The sequence below is a fragment of the Myodes glareolus genome, chromosome 14, assembly GCF_982192425.1.
Source record: "Myodes glareolus chromosome 14, mMyoGla1.1, whole genome shotgun sequence".
In the NCBI taxonomy this organism is placed as follows: Eukaryota; Metazoa; Chordata; class Mammalia; order Rodentia; family Cricetidae; genus Myodes; species Myodes glareolus.
The window spans coordinates 30107563-30133320 of record NC_142039.1 but is presented as its reverse complement, the minus strand read 5'-3'; the positions used below and the strand labels follow the sequence as shown (position 1 = coordinate 30133320).

The 25758-nt window shown below is 39.5% G+C and overlaps 1 long non-coding RNA gene across 2 annotated transcripts in view; it reads right to left on the bottom strand.

The window, feature by feature from the left end:
- Nucleotides 1-25758, bottom strand: part of LOC146891972 (uncharacterized) — a 196833-nt gene that overhangs the window by 85249 nt on the left and 85826 nt on the right. For both annotated transcript variants that reach the window (XR_015734928.1, XR_015005076.2), the window contains 2 exons: nucleotides 20448-20559; nucleotides 16105-16202 (listed from right to left, as the gene is read on the bottom strand). This is a non-coding gene — a long non-coding RNA (uncharacterized LOC146891972). The remainder of the gene's footprint in view (nucleotides 1-16104; nucleotides 16203-20447; nucleotides 20560-25758) is intronic.

The following is a 25758-nucleotide window of genomic DNA, read 5'->3' as shown; positions in this document are numbered from 1 at the left end:
TGGACTCACTAAGATAGGATAGATAATGGAGTATTTTCTCTGGATTTGCCAAATACTAATGGACAGGATATTATGAATGTATTTCTTACTTGATAATTGTTCTTATTGTGTATAGTTTCATTTTGTTAAAGTTATACCATTTCTTTTATTAAAACAATACCTGATAATTGTTGATAATGTATATAGTTTTATTATGTTAGAGTTAAAAACCTTTCCATTTTTATTAGACAAAAAGGGGGAAATGTTGCAGGAGATTTGTTCATGTTTTCACTCTGAGACCACTAATGGACTACACCATATGGTTTTCTAGTGGACTCAGAGAAGATAGAGGCCACAGAAAGGAAATGAGGAGCTTAAAAGTTGTGTGGTCTTTTTTGATTGGGAAGGTAGAGAAAGGGTAAGATGATCTTTTCTCTGTCTCTCTGTGGACTAATCAGGTTTATTACCTAATATGTGATTCCTGAGATTTATTGAATAATAAAGGACACCACAATACTACTGCCCACTGTTTCTACTGGGAACTCCCGTTGTTTTGATTGGGTCTTAAAGCCTGCTTTCTGTAACTGAGCTAGGGTAGTCTTTCTGTTCTTGGGACTCGTTTGTCTTATATATTCTGCCATTGTTTCTGCTTCACCAAGCCTAAATTGTTTTGCTATATTTTCATTGTTTCTGTTTGTTAATCTTTAGCTTACAGGTACTTACATTACTGACAACTTTATATCTTTATTAAAAAAATATTTGTTAATCTTCTTAGGTTGTCTGCCCCCATCCGCAGACATGCAAACAAACTGGTTATGTATATGTAAATCAATGGGTTCAGTTTCACAGAAATTCAAAACTCTTTTGGGTATTCTATTTATCTTTTGAATTTTCAACCAGATGCTGAATTTAACTGACTTTCCCCACAAAGTTTCCTGGTGCTTGCTCCTTATACAAGAGTCTGACAGATAATTACAGTTACTTTATCCTGCTACAGAATTCTGTCTGATACATGGTCCAGCCAGCAGGAAAATTTCATTTCATATTTCAACTTAACAATTAACAATTACATTGTTAAACTTTTTAAGATACATTTTCATTTTATTGAAAATAGCTTTTAATTGTCACATAATATATCCTGATTACAGTTTCATCTCCCTTTCTTCTCCGCGCCTCCCGTCTTCTCTCTTATCCAGATCCACCCCTTTTCTGACTCTCACTGGAAAAAAAAAAATGAGAGGCATCAAAAGAAACAATAAAACAAAATAAGATTAAGCAAAAACTAGTGCACAGGAATAGGACAAAACAAGCAACAGGAGAAGAGACCAAGAAAAAGCACAATAGACGGGTCTAAACACAAAACCCACTTGTTCACACACTCAGCAGTCCCTTGAAAACATAATATATAAGCACAGGGCACTCTTCTGTAAGATTCCTTGAGCCCTGATGGGAGGGATTTGATGGAAACATGCGGTTTAGTACAGAAACTTCCAAGGTCCCTTTTTCTCTGCATAATGTCTGGCTATTTTTTCCCCCAGTCGGCTGCAGGAGGAAGCTTCTCTGATGACGGTTGAGCAAGGCACTGATCTATAACTATAGCATCAGGAATCACTTTATTCCTACTTTTTTTCTTTTTAGTATAGTAGTATTCAGTCTTTCCTAATGTCCTGGGCTTTCAAATGCTAAGTTCTTGATCACTCAAACAGTGCCAGGTATGATGTCATCTCTTGGAGTGTGTTTCATGTCAACTCAGATATCTGATGTCAAACTCCTAACGTGTCACACCAGGTTGTAATATAAGAGACACAATAGATTCTGAACCTATGCTGGCCAGTGAAAAATGTCTCAAACTCTTTCACCAAGCAAATGACCTTATCATCAACAACAGTGCTAAAAAACAAAATCTGTCTTGCTAATGCCTATAAAAAATCCTGTGAAAGATTCCTTATAAGGTTTTCTTGTCTGTTCCTTTCTCTAATAAGGATAAAACTGCCCAATTTTCTTAACTGTGCCCTCGGTACAATTTAAACAGTACTAATGATCTCACATTTTACACGTTTACTGATAGTACCTCCCCCACATAGCATGTTCCCACATAGACGGAGAGGCGCTGAGAAGAAAGGGAGATGAAACTGTAATCAGGATATATTATGTGACAATTAAAAGCTATTTTCAATAAAATGAAAATGTATCTTAAAAAGTTTAACAATGTAATTGTTAATTGTTAAGTTGAAATATGAAATGAAATTTTCCTGCTGGCTGGACCATGTATCAGACAGAATTCTGTAGCAGGATAAAGTAACTGTAATTATCTGTCAGACTCTTGTATAAGGAGCAAGCACCAGGAAACTTTGTGGGGAAAGTCAGTTAAATTCAGCATCTGGTTGAAAATTCAAAAGATAAATAGAATACCCAAAAGAGTTTTGAATTTCTGTGAAACTGAACCCATTGATTTACATATACATAACCAGTTTGTTTGCATGTCTGCGGATGGGGGCAGACAACCTAAGAGCTTTATGCTATCACCATTTTATGATCACCAAATGCTTGTCTTGTATTCTGGACCTTTGCCATCTGTTAAAACTTTTTGCAGCCCCTTAGAGGAACCCTCCTGTGAGGCATCCTAACAGCTGTCCTTTCTACATTGCCCTTTTGTCAGTATGAAGCAGTTAAGAATGATGCAAGCCCCCAGACCCTTAAAAGCAGGGTGGGGACTAGTAGGCCACGGGACATACAACGCATCCCTCTTCTTGCCACTCAGGCATGGTTTCAGTACTCAGAACTAAAACAGCTGGACTGAAGCCTTCTTTACACCAATTAACATCTCTGTCTCACCATTTCTCAAAACACTTTAAAGAAATTTCAGACCTGCTTAGCATCCTTCAGGACCAACTTGATTCTTTGACTGCTGCGGTACTCCGAGAGCAGAACAGACTACTGCTAAGGATAGGAAATGGACCCTAATCCTGACCAATACTGCTTCTGCACCAACAAATCCCGGCTGGTTTGAAGTGGGTCCCAAAGGCACAGAGATCAGATGAAAAACTTCAACCATGGTCTATCCCTGTATATGGGCTTTTGGTTCCCTCCCACTCTGTCTCTTCCCCTTGATCACTTCTTTCTTCCTTATTATCCCAATACCTGTGTTTTCATGCTGTTTTTTTAAAAGATTTTACATATCTAAAAGTTCCCCTTATACCCAAGTAAAATATTTTGTGTAAACACTCCCAATGACTTTCACTGCATAACAGTTCCATTTATTACTGATACATCTGAAAAAAAATATGACCTTTTAAATACCTTTTAACTGACACTACCTTTTAAATGTCGTGGAGAAACTCTGGATACAAAGACCATCATCTCTTCCATCCCAGTAAGATACAATTCTTTACATGAGTCCTCTGTTTTCTCCTGCCTCTTCCTTCAGTGCTCTGCAGTCCCTTATTGTTTCTACTGGCTCACTTTGGTCCATCAGTCCTGTCACTAGGACTGGTCACTATCAGCCTGAATCAAGCCCATACCCACTTCTTCTCCCTGGCTGTCTCTGTCTCTCCCATGTCCACTCCTCTTCTCTCTCCCCCTTCCTATTTCACTCTATAACCTAATCATCTATTCTCAGCCTTTTGCTAATTACTTCACTAAAGTTTCTATAGAAATGCTTAGTGACAATTGCATGACCCATCACAGGAGACCAAGTAAATACTCTCCTCCTGCTAAGTAACCAGAGAACCCCCTTTTTCACAAACTCTGAACTACTCCATCCTGATAATGACCCTCCTCAGCAGGAAAGATCTAAGAAAGGATGGATACCCCCACTCCATTTTTTATAACTTTTATAGGGGTTGGAAGGACAGAGTGCCTCGGTTGTAAAAATAGACTTATTATGAGTTTATAGCTGTCCTTGCTCAAGCCATTATCAGTGGTCAGTCTGTCTCCCAAGATAGCTTGTCTTGATGGAACATACAACACTAGGAGGAGAAACTGTAGACTTGCCCATAGCCCCAGCAGTTACATTCAGCTTTCCATTCCTGAAACTCCAGGTTTCCCCTTCCCCTTTCATAAACACCCCTTTCCATGCGAGAGTGTCTGTCCTTCTCTGTTTGGACATAAATATTCTCTTCTGCTGAGGTCAGACCGTTCTCTTTCTGTCTTCTGTCTCTCTAAGTTGTATCAGAAATGTAACAGTTCTAAACCTATTATATAGCCAATTCCATGTACTTCAACTTGATCTTTCAACTCCTGAATTTAAAGATTTTTGCTTTTAATTATGTAACACGAGTGGTCTGTATGGGCATGTGCATGTGAGTGCAACTATAGCCAGAAGATGGTGGCAGATACGCTGGTACTCAAGTTCTAGTGCTTGTGAGGAGCCACCTGAGAGGTAGGATGGGAACTGAATCCTCTGAAAGAGTAACAACTTCTCTTAACTGTTGAATCCCCTCTCCAGTCCTAATTCACAGCTTCAAGCTTGTCTTAAATACAGTTTTAATTTATTAGCAAAATATCACTTGACACAAAAATCTTTCTGTCAAGACACTGTGAACTGACCTAGGCTTGAAAAGTTATCGAACAAATATTTTTAAATGCAATTTAGACATTTTCTTTTTATTTAAAATAAATATATGCACATTTATTTGGATATTATATAATTCATAAAAAATTTTTTCTTTAACCATGACTTATCTGATTTTGTCTTAATTGCTCATGAAGAAATGCTCATGAGGTTTAGCTTTAGGTGAACTTAAGACAAACTCCCAGCCTTCGCAACTTAATGCAGAGGCCTCATGGGGTTGTTGATATTTTCTCAATATTTTACAGTTGTCTTCCTACATCTTTTGCTGAGTGATTTTTCAGGAAGTCTCCATGATGGACTCCCCTCCCCCAGAAGTCAACCCACTTTTCATAGAAATACTAATTATTTTGATTACACTGAATTAAGACTTACTCTAATAACCTAATTGCAACAATACTATGTCCTCACTAGGCAGGAGTGCACAGGTGATTATAGGTACGTCAGTGGCAAACACAGTAGAAGAGAAGCACTTTAGGAAATGGAGGAAGAAGTCTGAGCATCACACTACTTCAAAAGTGAAAAGTGAAAAAGAAAAATATGGTCCATTTACACAGTGGAATACTACACAGCAGAAAAAATAACATCTTTAAATTTGTAGGCAAATGGATGGAGCTAGAAAACATCATACTGAATGAGGTAACCCAGACCCTGCAAAACAATCATCATATGTACTCACTCATAAGTGTTTTTTTAACATAAAACAAAGAAACCCAGCCTACAAATCACAATCCCAGAGAACCTAGACAACAAAGAGGACCCTAGGAAAGACATATATGGGTCTAATCTACATGGGAAGTAGAAAAAGACAAGATCTCCTGAGTAAATTTGGAGTGTGGGGACCATGGGAGGGGGTAGAAAGGGGGGGAGAAGAAGGGAGGGGAGCAGAGAAAAGTGAAGAGCTCAATAAAATCGATTTTTAAAAAATCCCAAAAAAGAGTGGACCTAAAAACAGAATCCTCTGGAAAATAAGTGTTATGTGAAGTCCACCCTTCAAAACTGGTGAGGGAGTTTCATTTATCCAGGCATCCCACTTAAGTTAACAATAAATAAGAGGACTGGGTTTACAGTAGAACTTGCTATAGTATATAACAGTTACTTTGCTTTTATGGTTTTCCACTTTGTTCATAAGAAAGTATGTGTTGAAGTTAATATACCTTCTTCAAATACAATTACTCCCTTCAAAACCATTCAGCTGTGAGACATTATAAAGTACCAGGGATAATAAAGTATAAAATTAGTGCATAGTTATCTCAATTGTGTTTTTAATAGTAAAATGATCTACTAATGGCTTTAGACTATCTGCCTTGAACCTCTCTTTCTGACTTTAATGAAAACAAAATATATTTAGAAGAAAGGTAAGCAGAATGGAGGGAAGTTAGTAACCTGGATGCATGGAGTGCCTACCTAAGAGCACTTGGTAAAGAAGTCTGGCTCCCCTCCCCAGGAGTGAGGAACACTGACTCAGGACTTAGTAACAGTTTGGGATGTAATCCAGGCAAGTGTGAATCATTGGGAGAAAAATCTAAGTTATTTAAAAGTGATTTCTTTGTCCACCTCCTTATAATATAGACTCTTTTTATTTAGGAGAGCCGTGCTCCTTGTTCATACATGGAAAATAAATTATTTTCCAAATATATAATGTGGAAATTTTAAAAATATTTAAATCTAAATTTGCAAGAAAGGCCAACAGAAACAAGAGTGTGTAACATTTCTCAATATAAAGAGACTGTACTTTGTTTCCCAGTTGTCCAGACCCGAATAATCACACAGAAACTATATTAATTACAACACCATTTGGTAGATGACTCAGGCATATTTTTAGCTAGCTCCTATATCTTTTAACCCATTTCTATTAATCTGTGTATTACCACGAGGCTGTGGCTTACTGTTAAGGTGATGGCATCTTTATCCTTTGGCATCTATGTGGCTTCTGCCTGACTCTACCTTCTTTCTCCCTGCATTCAGTTTAGTTTTCCCACCTAGCTACATTCTTTCCTGCAACATAGGGCCAAATAAAGGTCAGTGCAGCCTCTTTATTAATCAATGGTAATAAAACATATGTACAGCATACAGAGGAGAATCCCACATCAGAATATCATGACAGCTGTAAAGCTACATTTTCTATTTTTTTATAAAAGTTTATTAATTTATAAAAGTTTCCATTTCCGCCCCTCCTCCCAACACCCTCCCACTCCCCCCACTCCCTCTCATCCTCCCTGTCCATCCCTAAGAGCAGTCAGGGTTTCCTGCCCTGTGGGAAGTTCAAGTTCCTCCCTCCTCTCTCCAGTTCCAGGAAAGTGAGCATCCAAATAGACTGGATCCCAAAAATCCAGTATATGCAGAGGAAACAAGTCCCAGTGTCATTATCAATGGCTTTTCAGAAAGACCCCGTGCCAGCCACATTCAGAGAATCTGGTTGGATCACTTGCTCGTTCAGTCCCAGTCCAATTGGCCTTGGTGAACTCTCATTAGATCAGTTCCCTTGTATCAGTGGGTGAACGCACTCCTGAACCAGATAGAAGAGAAAGTGGGAAGTAGCCTACAAGACATAGGCACAGGAGACCACTTCCTAGGTAGAACCCCAGTAGCACAGACAATAAGAGATTCAATGAATAAATGGGACCTCCTGAAATTGAGAAGATTCTATAAAGCAAAGGACACCGTAAGTAAGACAAAAAGGCTAACTTCGGACTGGGAGAAGATCTTCACCAACCCCTCATCAGACAAAGGCCTGATCTCCAAAATATACAAAGAACTCAAGAAACTAGACACTAAAACTCTAATTAACCCTATTAAAAAATGGAGTGCTGATCTGAACAGAGAATTCTCAATAGAAAAACTTCGAATGGCCAAAAGACACTTGAGGTCATGCTCAACATCCTTAGCGATCAGGGAAATGCAAATCAAAACAACTATGAGATACCATTTAACACCGGTCAGGTTAGCTAAAGTCAAAAACACCAATGATAGCCTATGCTGGAGAGGATGTGGAGAGAGGGGAACTCTAATCCATTGTTGGTGGGAATGCAAACTTGTGCAGCCACTGTGGAAATCAGTGTGGCGGTTTCTCAGGAAACTGGGAGTCAACCTCCCTCAAGACCCAGCAATTCCACTCTTGGGAATATACCCAAGAGATGCCCTATCATACCACAAAAGCATTTGTTCAACTATGCTCATAGCAGCACTATTTGTAATAGTCAGAACCTGGAAACAGCCTAGGTGCCCCTCAATAGAAGAATGGTTAAAAAGGGTGTGGAACATATATACATTAGAGTTTTACTCAGCGGTAAAAAAACAATGACGTCTTGAATTTTGCATGCAAATAGATGGGCATAGAAAATGCTTTACTGAGTGAGGTAATCCAGACCCAAAAAGAGGAATATGGTATGTATTCACTCATATGTGGATTCTAGCCATAATTAAAGGTCTTTGAGCCTATTATTCGTGATCCTAGAGAAGCTAAATAAAAAGGTGAACCTGAAGAAAATCATGTAGTTATCCTCCTGGAGATTGGAAGTAGACAAGAGTGCCAGGCAACCTCAGGTGCATAGGGGGGTGGGGGGTTTGTTGGAAGGGGAGAGGGTTAGAGAGAAGGGAGTAGGGGAGAAATGGGGAAAGCTCGGGGGATTGGGATGGGGGGGAGGGAGGAAGGATGGATATGGGATCAGGGAAGTATATATCTCAACTAAAGGAGTCATTTTAGGGTTTACAAGAGACTTGATTATAAAGGGGATCCCAGGTCCAAGGAGAGATCCCCAGACTGTTCTCTGGACAGAGGAGAGGGTACCTGAACTGGCCTTGGCCTATAACCATATTGATGAATATTTTGCTTATCACCAAAGCTACATTTTCTAAGGTGTTATCTGGGGTGTATGAGGGCAAAGACACTTTCCAGCAAACTTGATGACCTGAGCTCAATCTCTGACCCGCACAAAAAATGTTCTCTGACCTCCACATATAAATCATGGCACATGCATGTCCACACATTCACACAAAATAAATAACAAAGCAATAAAAATTATCCAGAGCTCCCTTTACTAGCTGAAGCAAAGTCAAAGCTGGGATAAAAGTTTTAGCTAAAATCTCACAAGCCTCTTTTGACAAGAATGAACTAAGACTGAATATAGCACCACATGTTAAGCATCTCATTTTGATCAAACACTCAATGATGCCCTAAGATAAGCAGATATAAAACCCCTCAGGAAGATCTCACAGATAGCACTGGGGAAAGATACCCCGTGTCAGCCTTTTCAGAATGATTACTGTTGGTCACTGAGGTCACAGAGCTGAGAGTGGTCAGGTCCATAGAGGGCTGGAGGTCAACAGCCTTAGAAACTGTCATCTGTGCATCCGTCTAAATCATCCAACTGCTCCCTCTGTGTTCTGAAAAAGGCAGTCTAGAGTCTCACTGGCTTTTCAGCCCTTAACTTCATTTCAGGACTCTCAGTGAGTCTCCTAGATCAGGTAACCTTCAACTCCAACACTGCTTGGATTCCTTAGAGATCAATTAAAATTTCTTGAGCAAAGTGGATATTATCCTTCTATTTCTATAGTTAAACTTCTTTCAAAATAACATGAGAAAAATGAGAAAAAAAGCTCCAACTACAATAAACTCTAGCAGGTGGTATTAAGAAAAATGTTTGTTAAACATTTACTTTAGACATGATAGAGACATTATAGATATAATGGAGAGAAAGTGTGTGTGTGTGTGTGTGTGTGTGTGTGTGTGTGTGTGTTTGCCACATTAGACATAAGAGAGACATGCTGTGAGGAAGTTAACACAAAATATGTAAATGAGGATAAAGAATTTGAGGTCCTGCAATAAAAACTCACAGAGCTTATTACAGGACATAAGTTCTAAAGCATATGGCATTTAGATAATGTGTTTGAAAACTTTAAAAATTAAATAATTATATTTAAGATGAAAAGTCATAGGAAGAAGCACTAATGTGTTGACTTTCTACTTATGAGTCAGAAACTTAAAGGCCTATTATTTCAATGGTGATTTCCACAGGACCATTATATTACCATCAAATAAATGACAGCTTACCAACTAGTGATTATCATCTTGAAAGAAGGCTCTCTATTTGTTTGAGACACATGCATACATACATACACACACACACACACACACACACACACACAGAGAGAGAGAGAGAGAGAGAGAGAGAGAGAGATTGAAGGTGTATTTGTCACATACGTGCAGTTGTCCATGGTGACCAGATGCCCTAGAGCTGGAGTTACATACTGTTATGAGCCACCCCACACAGGTGAAGAGGACTGAACCCCCAGTCCTCTATGAGAGCAGTAAGCATATTTAACCACTGAGCAACCTCCCCAGCGCTATATAGGAAGACTTTTGATCCTACCTCATACTTTACACAAAACCTAATCTAAATGAAGCAGAGAACTAAATGAAGAAAACTAAAACAGAAATTATTCAAATAAAACAAGCGATACACTTCTACTTCTGTGTGTTATGATGCATATTTTATATCTGACACTTAAAAAATTACAAAAAAAATGGAACTTTATAAAAACGGAAAGATTGTTTCTTTCAAATGATGAAAACCATAGAATGGATAACATCTGTAAATCACACAGCTGGTAAGAATTTGGTACCAGAAACATACAAAGAGTTACTCTAACTCAACAATCAAAAGTTAACCTGACTTGAAAATTGTCTATCCAGAACCATTTCTCCAAATATACAGAGTAAATGGACAATATGCACTTAAAATTAAAATATAGCTTGTAGCAATGAAATCTGGAAACGTATATCTGAGCACACCACACCCATATAGCAGCTTCCTGCAACAGTGGACAATGAAAAATATTGATAAGTCACAGGAAAACTCAGACCTTCACACCCAACATCATGGAATATGAACTCCTGTAGGTATGGAGTTTGATGGCTAATCTTGGCTGTCAACTTGACTGCACCTGGAGCCTACTGAAAACCAAGCTGCTGGAAGCTCCAGTAAAGGATTTTCTTGATCAAACTTTTCAAAACAGGAAAAGTCGGCCTAAATATGGGTGGTTCCTTCTGGTGGCAGCCTAGATAAAAGGACTTCCTTTCCCAGTGTTCTTGGATGTGCCTTCCATTCATGGCACAGTTTAATCACTTGACTCCATTCTGCTCATCTTTCTTCTAAATACCTTGAGTTGCTGTTAGAGTTCAAGAAGGGAGTTACAAGCCCCATCATCCACTGGCAAGGACTCTGCCTCCTAAATGTCCCAAAGCTCCAAATATAGTGTCACCAGCTGGGAATAAGTGTTCAAACACATAGCCTGTGAAAGACCTTCTGCATCCTAATAGTAATGCACAACCTTCTATTCTGGGATATATTATAACAACTTAAGGGGCTTTATCCTAGATCACATGTGAGAACTCACAGACTAAAGACATGAAATTCTAGGGCTAGAATGTGAACCATTTAGTCCAACTGCTCTGTGGTCATTAGTGTTAATTGGCAACTCACCACAAACTAGGATAAACTGGGAGATCTCAGTGATGGGTTGTCTAGTGTCGATTGGCCTATGGGCATGTCTGTGATAATTTGTCTTGATAACCCTGACTAATGTGTAAATGCCCAGTCCACCATGGGTGGCATCATTACCTAGTTTTGGGACCTAGACTGAGGAAGAGTAGAGAACGTCATCTCTCTCTCGACTTCTGACTGTGGCTGTGGTGTGATTAGCTGCTTCAAGATGCTGCCTCTGTGACTGCCCTGCTATGGGGAGCTGTAACCTGGAATCTGAGCTAAAATAAACCCTTTCTTCTCTAACCTGTGTTTCCCAAGGAGTTTTAGCCCAACAACAGAAAGGAAAGTAGAACACACGTTTTTTCCTCAGATGAGTGTCAGCATGCTCATATACTCATATATCATTTAATGCCTTGATTTCCACGCAGTTCTGTTTCCATCACACAATTCTGGCTTATCTCCATTAATTGAAAATAAGGTTTAAGGAATTTTATTTTTAATTAAATAAGCTAGGTGCTAATCTCCATTGGGTGTCATCATAGCCAGAGAAATATGAAGTGCAAATTTCCAAACATATTTGATGTTTCTTTGAAGTCATTTCAGGCATCTTAGGAATGGACTGATTGGACCATGCTCAATATTGTAAGAAGTACATTTTTCTGGAAGCATACTGACGCTTTGCTAAAGTATAATTAACAGATATGGGTTTGGACTGCTTCCCTACTTGTTAAATACTGAAAAAGGGTGACCTGTGTCATTAGGTGGGTAATCTGAATATCCTCTGAAGCCTCACAAGATGTCTTAGGCACCCTGAATTTCAGTAATTCTTTTTACAAAAGTCAATGCAAGAATCTAGGCAGATGGCTCAATGATTAAGAGTAAGTAGCACCAGGGTAAGAGGTAGTTGGATTCCCAGAATTCACATCAGGTGGCCCAACTTCACAAGACCCAATACCCCATCTGGCTTCTGCATGCACCCATACTCATGTGCAAACATACACACACACACACACACACACAGAGAGAGAGAGAGAGAGAGAGAGAGAGAGAGAGAGAGAGAGAGAGAGACCCACATGCAAACATTTAAAATAAAAATGTATGTTTAAAAATAAAAACAAGTTTACTTTTAAATTTTCTAGTTTTCTTTGTGAAATAAGATAACACAATAGTTTTAGTCATTAGATAAAAACTGATAATTTAGATAAATATAGCTTCCTTTCAACTCTTATGATCAAGACAGTTGGCTCTTTCATTTTATTTACATCAAAGTCACTACAAGCTCTTATTATGTGCTATTTTCAGATTTTCTTAGATTTTGCATATCAAACAGATTCTTTTATCCCAACAACTATATCTTCATCGTTATTCAAATGTTTTACATATCCCAATATGTTGTGCTATATAATAACAGCAATTACATATAAGTGAAAATTATAGCAAGGAGTAAGGGGCTTAGGAAGTTCCACCTCTAGATAAGAAACTATTGGTGTATGGCTGTTAGTAGAGGGGTGTGGATCAGCTTACTTTAGGGGTGTGGATCCTCGTAAGTCCAGCATGCTCCAGTGGATGGTTCTATACACGTGTGTATACAGGTAGAATTAAATTGACACAATGAACAAGATAGATAGATAGATAGATAGATAGACACATACATACATACATACATACATAAAAATGTGTTTAGAAGGGGAGGTATTGATGGGTTGGAGGAGTTACAGAAAGCAGTAGAAGGTAAGTATGATCAAAATGCATTGTTTACATATGTGAAATCTTCAAAGAATAAACAAATAGCTTTAATCTTAAATTATACTCCTCCATGCTCCTGACCCAGAGTAATGTTTATGTATCATTTCCTAAAAGCATCAAATATAGAAGTTGAAAGCAACTGCCTAAAATTAACCGTTGAAAGCAATCACTTATGGGTATTGGTTGCTAAACAATTGCTAAACAATTCTGTTTGTTGTCTGTATCTTTTGGTATCAGTTGGAGCTTAAAACTCTGTTAAATATTTCTGTAAATATCCCATTTTCTCCCCATGTAATGCTTTCTATGCTGTTCAACAAACCCAAAAAGGAAGTCCCTTGTTAATGTCAGACACACAGAGACATCAAGGCTTTGCATACCTGAAGAGTAGAGTGACTGAAAGATGTGATTATGAACAGTCTATCCCAGTGTGATAATGGCGAAGTAGGTAGGGATGCCCGAACAAAAGGACAGGCAGACTCAGGGGGAAACTTTTGCTGTACTTTCTTGAAAACGCAGAGCAATGTTGAACTTAAGGGTGTGCATGTAGATTCTCTGTCATTGAACATACTCAGGTGAACAAAACACCCAAGTAGTGCTGCTCAATTTACACAGCCAATAGTTAGTTGAATTAACCCAGAAAATAGTGCCCATGTTATACCAACGACCTCACTACAAAGGAACAAATTGATCGTAGGCCACAAGAGGAGACTGCACAAGACAAAAGATATTCCAGAAGAAACTGAAGAAGCAGAAGCTTGTATAATATGGGAACAAATTCATCATAAAATAATTTGTTCTTTTCTGCCTTTTGGCTCCCATGGAACTTCAGAATCTGTTAAAATTTTAGTTCTCACATGACTTTTTTTTTTTAGCTTCTCAGACTTTTGACAGTCACTTGGAAAAAGATTTGGTGGGAGACTCCATAGCCCGACCATGTTTACACTTTCTCTTAGGTGCCAACCCTACAAGTCATCACAGCCTTGGAGCTCTCAACTTTCACATCCCTGTTCTACATATGTGGGTTTTACAGCTTAATTTGTAATGTCCCTCAGAGGTTCATGTTTGTTTGTTATTTTCACAGCAGCTCCCCGGCTGGTGGCGCTGTTTCCAGAGACTGAGAGAACTTTAAGAGGTGAGGCTTGTAACCCTGGAAAAAGAACTACAGAAGGCCAAGGAACACTGAGAGCAAGAGAAATACTGAGAACACACCCTTTTGTTATCCAGTCCCAAAAGCTCAGTCCTGAGAACACGTACATACACATAATATTACATGGACTAAGTAGGTTGTGTTTTTATATTTAGGAACACACACACACACACACACACACACACACACACCAATTAAAAAGAGGCCATGAATTTCAAAGGGAGTAAGGGGGTACATGGGAGGTGCTGTGGGGAAAGAAGGGAAGGGAAAAATAATATAATTATATAATAATATCAAGAAAATTTAAAATGTTTTGAAATGGAGGTGAGGCTTGATTCTAGGAAACGGGTCGCTGGGAGGCTATGAACTATGGGTTATAGCCTGACCCCAGCTTGTCTCGTCTCCTCTCCTCTCCTCTCCTCCTCTCCCTTCCCCTCCCCTTCCCTCTCCTCTCCTCTCCTCTCCTGTCCTCTTCTCTCCTCTCCTCTCCTCTTCTCTCCTCCCCTTCTTTCCTTCACCTACTCTCCCTTCCTTTCCCTCCCCTCCTGTACCTCCTGTCCTCTCCTGTCCCCTCCCTTCCCCTCTCCTTCCCTTTTCTCTCCATTTCCAAACTCCTGCACCATGGTGGTGGGTCCTGCACCATGGTGGAATGCCTGCTTGCTATGCCCCCAACACGGAGGTTGTAGCTGAAACAAGCCCACCTTTCCCTATGCTGCTGCTTTTCCACTATTTGATTGCAACAATGAGAAAATTAGCAAACAAATTGCTTGTTCTCAAATGACATCACTTTCTAAAGCAAGCTGATTCCCAGATCCTAGACTCAAATCTCTGTCTAAGCCAGCACCACCTCTCTTTAGTAACTGTTCCTGCCTGAGCGGTGAGAGTTTCCTGGGATTCCTCCCACAAACTCCTCTGCTCTGCATACTCTATTCTGTTCTCAGGAGAAAGTGCACAGCCCCTCGGAGCTTTGTCGGTCACCTCTGTGCTTGTGAGTTTCAGTGCCTAAAATAACCTCAAACTTCTTTTGGTCACCTGACTCACAGTGTCCCATAGAAAGTTTCCAGGTGTAAAAACCAAAACCACGTCCCACTTCAGATATTTAATTCTCTCCTTATTCTTTCTATATCTGTCCATCAACATCTGTATTGATCCCTGTAACAAATTCCTTCTTGTGTATTTATGTGAGTATCTATCTGTCTGTTCTAGTTTCCTCTCTGTTCCTATGGCAAAACACTGACCAAAAGTTACTTGGGAAGGAAAGGTTTATTCAGCTTAGACCTCTCAGTCAAAATCAATCATTACAGAAATCCAGGGCAGGAACCTGGGGTCAAGAACTGTTAAGGGACAGTGGTTGTTCTCTCTCTCTCTCTCTCTCTCTCTCTCTCTCTCTCTCTCTCTCTCTCTCTCATGCTCAGTTAGCTTTCTAATTCAGCACAGAATCACTTGCCTATGGATACTGTTGTCCATAATAGAGGGCCCTTCTACATTAATTAACAGTCAAGATACCCCACCCCCTATATCTATACCCACAGATCAATCTGATCTAGGCAGTTCATTAATTGAGGCTCTCCTCTCAGATGGTTTTAGCCTGTATCAAGTTGACAATTAAATTTAACTATAATACTGTCTAGCCATCTGTCACTCTATTTAGTTCCATTTAGCGGAGAGCCCTGAAACACAACCGGTAATTTAAATCATTCTGTGGGATGCCATGGTATATACCTTTAGTCCTAACACTTGGGAGGCAGAGGTAGGTGGGACTCTGTGTGTTCAAGGCCCACTAGGTCTGCACAGTAAGCTCTAAGTCAGCCAAGGATATATAGTAAGACCCCATCTCAAACAAACAAACAAATAACAGTAATTTGTTTAAAATAGTAAATATTCATGAGTATATCAGTAAAGTACCAACATCTTAAAATATGTCAACAATCCTAGTATGGAGTACACTAAGTCAAGTGATATTTTCTATTAATTTTTTTTTCCTTGGACCCTATCAATACGCCTCTGCATTTTAAAGATTCTGTGACATGGGCTGTTTTATTTTCACTGCCTTTTTAAACCACTATGCATCCTCCAGCCAGGTGACAGTCAACCCGAGAGAGCAGCCCACGCACGAAACAATTCCATAATCAGTAACTGGAAGCTCATTGAAGTTTTCAAGGTGTAGAACTCACTTTGTTTTCTTCATTTTGGTCATCTAGTAGTAACTGGAGATGGTAAATCAGTGAACCAGGGGGAACTCACTGAGAGCTGAGGCTCCTCCAGGTGTAGACTGCAATGGAGAGAGAGTTAGGTCTGTTTTAGTTCAGTTTTGTTGTTTTTGGATGTTTGTTTAACAACCTTAGCTTTCCCTCTTATGCAACTCTTCTATGTAGTAACCATGAAATTATGAAGAAGCTACTGGATTTTTGGTTTAATTATACACTTGCTTCTTAACCAGTTAAACATGACCACAACACAGTCACAAAAGATACATGTCACCCATTTATGCTTTTACCTATACCAAACGTTGTTTTCTGTGAGTTAAGTCTTCCTCTGTGACTATCTGTGAGACAGATCTCAGCCTGGGCCAGGACCTGGCTGACTTTACTTTGCTTTGCCCTCTGGTTGGGCTCCATGCTTGTCTTGGCAGGCCACACCACCTATTCATGGAGCAATCTTTCCCAATGTGAGCTGGCTACAGAGATTGGTGGCTAGCTACCAAGCCCTAAGGTTATACGGCTTTATGCTGCTTCTGTTCTGTTTCTGCCTAACCCTCAACACATCTGCATGACACACTTCATAACTATCATGCCAACTGTACAAGTCACAAAGAATTCTGAGATATTCTGCTCGGTTCTGAACTGTAACAGCTGGGACCTTCTCAGGCCCTGGTCTCTCTGATAAATAACATCTCTCCTCTCTCACTCATCCCTGAATTCTGCAAATCTTTTTTTATCATGATCTGACATATGAAAGGAAGTAATCCAATCACCCTGTCCTGACTTTCTGCAATATTATCATCCTATTCATCCATCTGTTGACTCTTTACAACTTAATAAATATTTACCATTTTGAGGGATGTACAAGGTATTATCAATAAATAGCTGTTTCATATTCAGTTAGTAGATACAAAGTAGTACCATATATGGTGAATTAAATGCAGGTTGAGAGAAACAGTGACCTTGGATTCCTATTCATGACACACACACACACACACACACACACTCACACACATGCATGGTGATGGGAGCAAGCCTATCCATAAGACATCTACATGTCAGCTATGACACAGGAATCTGTAGCGATGGCTCTCTATATGACTCTTCACTATACTCAAGAACCAAAGCTCCAGATTTGAAGATATCCGGCCACCTTCCTTTGTTGTCTTTCTGAAGGTGCAGGAAACATTGCAGTTTCCCACCTGAGAGTTGACACAGGAGGACCACATGGCTTAATCATGCAGCCACAAGCTGGGTCAGAAAGTACCAAGGAGTTAGACTAAGATGTGCTTTTAAATGTGGCTTGTAGGGCTTGACCGAGTTAGATGTCAGGAGAAAGAAAACAGTAAAGATGAATTCTACAATCTAGGAAGATTTGGGGAACAACACAGATCTCACTTTGATACAACCAACTTAATATTGCCACCACCTGGAAAGGCTGTATTATCAACTGGATAACTACACATTAAAATCACGTCAAGACCACAGCTAAATGTTTAAACTTAGAAGCTCCAGTTTCATAATTCTATAAATAAATAGTTTATGTCAACTCTAAAAGATGATATGAAATCTATCGGTTTGTATCCTTCTGTTGAAGACTAACACAGTTTAGCCTGAAGACCTTCTTCTGAAAGCCAATTCTCTTCCCAGCTACAACACTGCAATCTTGCCTGGTCAGGATATTGAAAGGCGTTCAGTTTTAAATAATTCAGCAGTGGATTCAATTTTACCACATACTTTTTGACTATGTTTTATTCAATAATAAATTAATGGTACTCCACTCCAATAAAAAATATATTTCCTAATGGTTCTCTAAACATTGTCTGTACTACAGGCCCTGAGTGATCTATAGAAAAGTCCTTTGAGAGATATTTCTATAAACACCCATGGAGAGCCAATGCTTCTGTTTGCCTTTTCATCAATGCTAAAGAACCAGGGTCTAGAAAGACAGCTCAGTGAATAACGTGCTTACTCTGGAGGCCTGACGACTTGAGTTCAGTCCCCAGGGCTAACATTTTTTTTTTAAAAGTTGGCATAGTAGCATGTTCTTATAATTTCAGGATTTGGAAAGTAGAATGAGAAAGTGAATCCTTGGGGCTCACTGGGAAACCAGTCAGATTACTGATCTAGTTCCAGGCCAATTGGAAAATCTCAAAATAAAACATAGTCAATAAAATAAAATAGATAGGCACTGGAGAGATGGCACTCAGTGGTTAAAAGCACTTACTGCTTTTGCAGGATCTAGATATAGCTCCTGTATCTCATACAGTACCCCACAACTTCAATTCCAGAGAATCTCATGGACTCTTCAGAACTCTGGAGGCACCAGGTACACACATGGTGCATATACTCATTCAGACAAACCACTCATACTCATTGAGGAAATATATCTAAACTTAAAATTAAAACAAACAAAATCCAGGTAGACAGCACTTAAGGAAATACACCCAAGGGTGACCTATGGCTTCCACACATTCAGACGCTTGAGTACACATACACACACACACACACACACAGAGAGAGAGAGAGAGAGAGAGAGAGAGAGAAAGAGAGAGAGAGAGAGAGAGAGAGAGAGAGAGATTTCAGTTTTTTATTCTTTGATAATTTCATACATATATAGTGAAATTAATCATTTTTACATTTTATTTCCCCTTACCTCCTTCCTGTCTCATTGAACCCTTCCCCCTCCCCCATTTTCATGACATGCCTTCACACTCACAAACTCTTTGCAGCTATGGTGATTACACAAGACCCACACATGACTGGGCACATCGGCATATCATTGCAAACTGGAGTGTTGGCCATGTGGAGAGAGAGTGAGGGGGAAGGAAGACCCATGAAGCCCCCCATAGGCTATTGACAGTTAATGGTTACTGAGGGCTTGTCATTTTCTTTAATGGTGTAGCCCTGATAAGTTTCCCATGCTCCTCTGAACAACCTCCTAGTCATGCTTATGCAGGCAACTCTGGTTAAATTCAGCTGGTCACACACACAAAATGACATGTAAGGCCATTTTCTAGAGCCGAAACTAGAAAAATGCTGGCTTACTATCTTCCTTCATTATTCATGTGCCCTTTTTACCTTAATTCCATCCTTCCTGATCATGTAATATGACAACTCCATCTTGGTCTCCTTTCTGAATGTTATATAATATACTTGCACTTAACACACACACACAAGTGCGCACGCACACACACATTTGATTTTACTTAATAATAATAAATGTCACAATTTTTTAAAGTAAAAGAAAATAGGAGTTAAAGAATCGATACCAAAAAGATAGAATTTGATCACTATCATCTCGTGCTGGCTAAGAAACGATCACTTTGTGACACTGCTGTGGGATGGTGGGGCAAGCTGCTTATGCTAACTACGGTCACAAGCCAATCTGCTCTTGGCATCTGCTGTTGAATGCTCCAGTCCTGAAGCATCTGAGATTCACTTCTGCAATCATAGCCTTGCATGCTGTGAGTTTTCAGCATGTCTCTCTCCCTCCCTCTCTTCCCCCACCCCAATAGTTCTGCTCGTCTGCCAACATTCCAAAGTGCTGGAAGCCGTAAAGGGTGTCAGGCGGTAGATGGACAGGGACTAAATGCCTTCTATCAGACTGAGGTGAATCCTCTGAAACAGTGATTTCAATTTCTTTACCAATAACAAAAGCTACCCTGTGACTTGGGAGTCTGGGGGAAACGAATGCGGGGTCTAGAAACTTCAGGGTTGTCAGCTTCTAGAATCACTGTAATGCCTCCTCCAGGACATATCACTTCTTTCAGAGACATGCTTTTTATATTTTTCTTAATCAATTTTGCTAATTAATATTAATTTCATGTGTACATGTGTGCATGGGTATATACACACATAACAAATGATATGTGTGTGCAGATGTCCATGAAGGCCAGCAGAGGGCATCAGAGGCCCTAGGATTGAGTCCTAGGTAGTTGTCAACCACCTGCTGTGTGTGCTGGGAACTGAACCTTGGTCAACTACAAAAGCAGCCATTGATCTGTCTTCCGACCCACCTTTTTTTTTTCATCATACTATCCATTTTCTTTCACACTGAAAGTTCATTGGTGCTAAAATTTAAATGTATCTTTTCCGTCCTATCATTTGACCACAGGCACTTATATTTAAATAAAAAATGTCCAATTTTTAAAGACTTATTTGGTTTTTAGTCGTGTGTGTGTGTGTGTGTGTGTGTGTGTGTGTGTGTGTGTGTGTGTTGGGAAGGTATGGGCATTTGAGCACTAGTGAACATGGAGACCAGAGGCATTGATTTCTCTGGAGCTGGGGTTATAGGCTATTGTGAGCTGCCTTACCTAGATGCAAGAATTGGACTCCAGTCTTCTATAAGAGCACCAAGTGTTCTTAACCCCTGGGCCATACCTTCAGTACCCAGTATTCACCAATATTACAGAAGGCCGGAGTCAGCTGCAGGAGTGCAGAAGAGAAGACAAATTTGAACGTGAGATTGAAGTCTCGCCTCGATTGAGTATGTACTGTCAAAGAATTTAAAAACACCAGTAAGAGGTTTCAAGCCACGTGAGCATGGTCATCTTGTTTTGTTTGTTTGAGGTAGAATTTCAATGTGTAGCCCAAACTGACCTGGAATTAGGAGATCCACCTACCTCTGCCTCTGTTATGTGTCATAACACTTCAGACAAGTTATTCTTCCATACAAGATGAGTTCTAAACACAGTACGGAAATTTATCAGAGACTGTCATTTTAGATAAGAAAATGTCTTTAGAAAATAGCCATTAGATTCTGCCAACAGTTGACATGGTGCTTTCAGATAAAATTGCTCTACTCAAAGATCCCTACACATTCAACAAATAATTTGTACGTATCTTCAGAACCAAGCCTGTACATAATCCATAAATTATCATTGTTGATTTCATTCACCTAGATTTTTTAAATGAACATGAAAGAATGAATTTTATTCTCTGAATCAGAAGGTAATATAACGCTTAGATTGCTGCAAACTGAAAGGGTTAGATTGCTAATACTTGCCATTCAGTAAAAATGCTCTCTGCGGGTTTAGAAGATGACAAAGTAGATAAAGTCCTTGCTTGGCAATCGTGAGGACTTGAGTTTGATCCCCAGAACCTATGTAAAAATCCCTAGTGAGATGGTACACATATTTAGTCCCAGCATTGGGAAGGGGAACACAAGAGGATCCCTGGGCCTCAGCCGCCTATCAGTCTTGTACACTTGGTAGCTCCAAGTCAATAAAAAGTATTGTCACAAATATGGTAGATGGTGTCCCTGGGAATGATATTTGAGGTTGTTTTCTGACACCCTGTCCCCCCCAACAGTTGCATGGCACCTGCATACATACACATGCAAATAGAGCTGTATACACAGAAACATAATGCTTTAATTCACACAAGAAATAGATAGATAGAGATAGATAGATAGATAGATAGAGAGAGAGAGAGAGAGAGAGAGAGAGAGAGAGAGAGAGAGAGAGAGAGAGGCTTTAGATAGATAGAAGCTTTTCTGGGCCAGAAGAGATACATTTACTTCTTTCAGAGGACTCAGTTCTGTTTCCTGCACATTTTAATAGTGGCTGAGGACCACTTGTAAATCCAACTCCAGGGGGGAAATCTGTCACCCTCTTATGGATTTTGAATATACCTACATTCCTGTGCACATATCCACACATAGAAATGCATATAAATAAAATAAATAAATCTTTGAAGATGTTATTTATTTATGTTTTTTTTTTGTTAACTACGTTCCTGGAGTAGGGGAGCAATATGTTCACATGAGGCAGAGGTGCCCTTGAAGGGCAGAAGAATGCCAATAGAACCACCAGAGCTAAATTTACAGATCCTTGTGAGCCATCTGATGTTGGTGCTAAAAACTGAACCCGGTTCCTCTGCTAGAGCAAAATGTGTTCTCCAGGGCTAAGTCATCTCTCTAGAATCTAAAGTTTTTTTTTTTTTAATGAATTGCCATCCATACATATTACTGTCAATTTTATGTCACTTTACCGTGTTCATTCTGGTGATTTGCCTCTGACAAGGTGCATACACTCAGTATTTTTATTGAATATATTTTGTTTTCACTGGGGATTAAACACAAAGGAACAATGGACATATACCACAAGCATTTCTACTCACAGTGTTCATGCAAATATAGTTTCTAGAGATATTTCTAATGCCATGGGTGGGTGGTAGATCCAGCTATGAGTGAGATATTCTGAAGTGGATGGGGACCATAAAAGACTCAGGTGGTTTGAGGCAAGAGGACATATGTGACCATTACCTTAAAGTGGAAAGAAAGCTGGGGTGGCGTGCAAGAGGGGATCCGTGAGATGGGTGGCTAAAGTTAGAGAATAAAATAACTTCTTTGAAAATACCACAATGTAGTGTGTGCTAATTACAAAATTAAGCAAAGCCAGGCAGTGGTGGTGCATGCCTTTGATTCTAGCACTCAGAAGACAGAGGGAGAAATATCTGTGAGTTCAAGTTCAGCTGGTCTACAAAGTGAGTTCCAGAGCAGCCAGAGATGTTATACAGAGAAACCTTTTGTAAACAAAACAAAAACAAAAACAAAACACACAAAGCAACAACAACAACAACAACAAATTAAATTAAGTTAAAAAAGAATAAAGATGAAAACAAACAGAAAAATCACTATTAGCTATAATTGCTATATTTAGTAAATCTATTTAAAGTACTGAAAGTTGAATGACTTACTATAAAGGTAGATTATTGTAATGGTAGAAGAATACAGAGCATGTGACAGTATATATGTTTTTATATGTTTGAACTGGGATCAGAATTCACTGAGGAGTAAGAAGAAGCGTAACTTGATCATACAAGATGCACATAGTTAGAAGTGGATTGAGAAGCTGAACTTGTTCTTGTCTGTACCACAAACTATAGTAGGAGGTTTTAGAATCACATGATTCTTATTCTTCTTTATGTCTTAGGTAGAAAACCCAGTATTGCTTTTTTTTTAAAAAAAAAAAAGAAAGAAAGAAAAAACTTTTTTTTTAAAATGAAAGAGTGGTGTGTGTGTATGTGTGTGTGTGTGTGTTCACATGTAGGCAAGTACTGGGGAATTGAGAAGAGGGCATCAAATCCACTGGATCAGGAGTTACACAAGTTTGTGAGGCACATGACCTGGGTGCTAGGAACCAAATATGGCTCCTTTGAAAGAGCAGCCAGTGCTCTTAACTACTGAACCAACTCTCTGGGCTCACCTAATCATCTCAGGGCACTTACATGCCATTCCAGTCCATTGAGTAATACTAACTGCAGTGGAAACTGTAGAATATTGAAATGAACACTACAGACCCCATGTCAGATTACCCCCAAACAGCAGTCTCCCATCTTTCGAAAGTCCTCATGGGAGGGTGGATTGCACCCATATGTTTCACAATCAATTGGCTGTAAATACTGCTGTGTAGTTTATCTTCACAGCTTCTCTGCTGCAGTAACTCAAAACACTGGCTCACACCCAGTTAGTATAAGAGATTAACTTTATCAGAGTCTCTGAACATAAGGCAGAGACCGACTCATGTGACTGCGGTCAGAGTACCATAGCCAATAGAAAAAGAAAAAAAAACTGAACAGGGAAACAAAGGCTAGCTCATTCATGGTGAAACACCAGCACATAAACACAGCAAGCTTTGGCAATGAAATAAAATAAACCTGGCAGCGTTACTTGACGGTGGTTACTAACATCAATCCCAGTATTTTCTTTTATGGAGCTGGCATAATAAATACTGATTATTGGATAAAGAGCCAAATACTGTCCAGTTTTAGGAGAAAACATTTCCCATCATGGATGGTGACCGACTACTAGAGTGTAAGAACTCATCTCTAAGCATGTGACTTACAGAGAAGCAGAATGCCTGTGCCTTCCCGTGGCTGGAATCTTTGGCATTCCCCTGGCCGTTGGAAATTTTCCTCAAGCAGACTTTGATCGTTCAATAGGAAGACCAGTCACCACCTTAAGTTGAAAGTGGGCTGATCCAGCTGTCTCCTTTATACGTGTCTCTTGGACACTCAGACACGGAGGGCTTAATGTCACACAGCAATGGAAAGCAGAGACAATGCCGATCAGTAGGGCTAAATAGGAAGAGAAGGCACCACACAGGAGGTGCCCTTTCCTTGAAATAGATAACTAAACACATCATCCATGTTTCTTTGAAAAGACTTCATAGTTGTACATGCACAAATTAAAACAATTTTTAGAGCTCCAGGGCATGTGCTGATTTTCAAATATTTATTGAGATATGTAGAGCAAGATTTTACTGCTTCCTAAACCCTCAGCATGAATAGTTCAAATGATGCCTTTTTGTGGTCATTTTATAGTGCTTTTATTTCTTGCATGTGTATTAATATTTCTACCTGACAGAGCACCCTAAACATTGAAAGCACTGCTTATTTTTTTTTAATTTCAGATGAGAACTCTAAAATATATACTTCTTACACTGTCCATAAAAGTCCCTTGCAACAGAACATCAAATAATGGCGAATCAATCCCACACCAGTTATGTTTTAAAGGGGTATTTATTTTGGGGGGTAAACTTACATGCACATAAACCGTCAGGAAAGGAGTCTAGTCACTGGAGCAGGAGCCGGAACCAAAACCAAGAGGCCGAGCCGAGCTTGCCGCTCTTCTTTTAAAGAGAAATATACCACGCCCCAGTGGGCTGGTATTTCAGCGGCTATTGGCTGACGGAGCGGAAGGCGCTCCCACAGCACTGTGGGCTCGTGCTTCAGCGACTATTGGCTGAAGTAGCAGGAGGTACTCCCGTAGCAATCAAATAGTTTCTTTTTATTTTAAACTTTCATGGTGATTTGTGTCTATCAGGAACTATCAGAGTTTTATTTTGGGACCTCTGTTTGGCACAGAATCATCAACCAATGTTAAAGATTTTTCCAATGCAGTGGTTCTCAACCTGGGGGTCGCATATCAGACATTTATAATATAATTTATAACAGTAGAAAAACAGTAACAAAAACAGCCTCATAGTTGGGTGACACGACAGCATGAGGAACTGTGTTAAAGGGTCACACTCAGCATTAGAAAGGTTCAGAACCACTCATCTAAAGAAAAGATGCTGAGCATCATTGACTGCTTTTGTCAATCCTGGACCTCCTCTTTCTATATACATCAGTAAGGCTTTCTTCAGTCTTATTTTGTATTTTGCTTTTGAAAAGCAATTATGCAACAAAGGTTTGGGTTTTGGGAACTAAACTGAAGTCCTCTGGAAGAGCAATATGTACTCGTAACAACTGAGAAATCGCTCAAGACCCCACACAATCTACTTGTATTAGAAATAATTACACAGTGGTATTCAAATTCATAGAGATGTTAAGGTTATAACAAGATTTGTTGCATTGTTGTGACAGCATAAATCTAGGACATCTTATAGTATTTGCAAAGATTAATATTGAGTGTCTTCCTGGCAGAATCTAGAATCACAGAAGAGACAAGCTTCCAGGCATGCATTATGAGGGAGTTTCCTAGCCTATGAGGAATTTTTTTTAAACCTGAGGAATTTTTCTAGCCTATGAGGGATGTTTCTAGATTTTTAGAGCAGGAAGACTCACCCTAACTATGGGCTGTACTACTCCATGGACTGGTGTCCCTTACTGCACATAAAG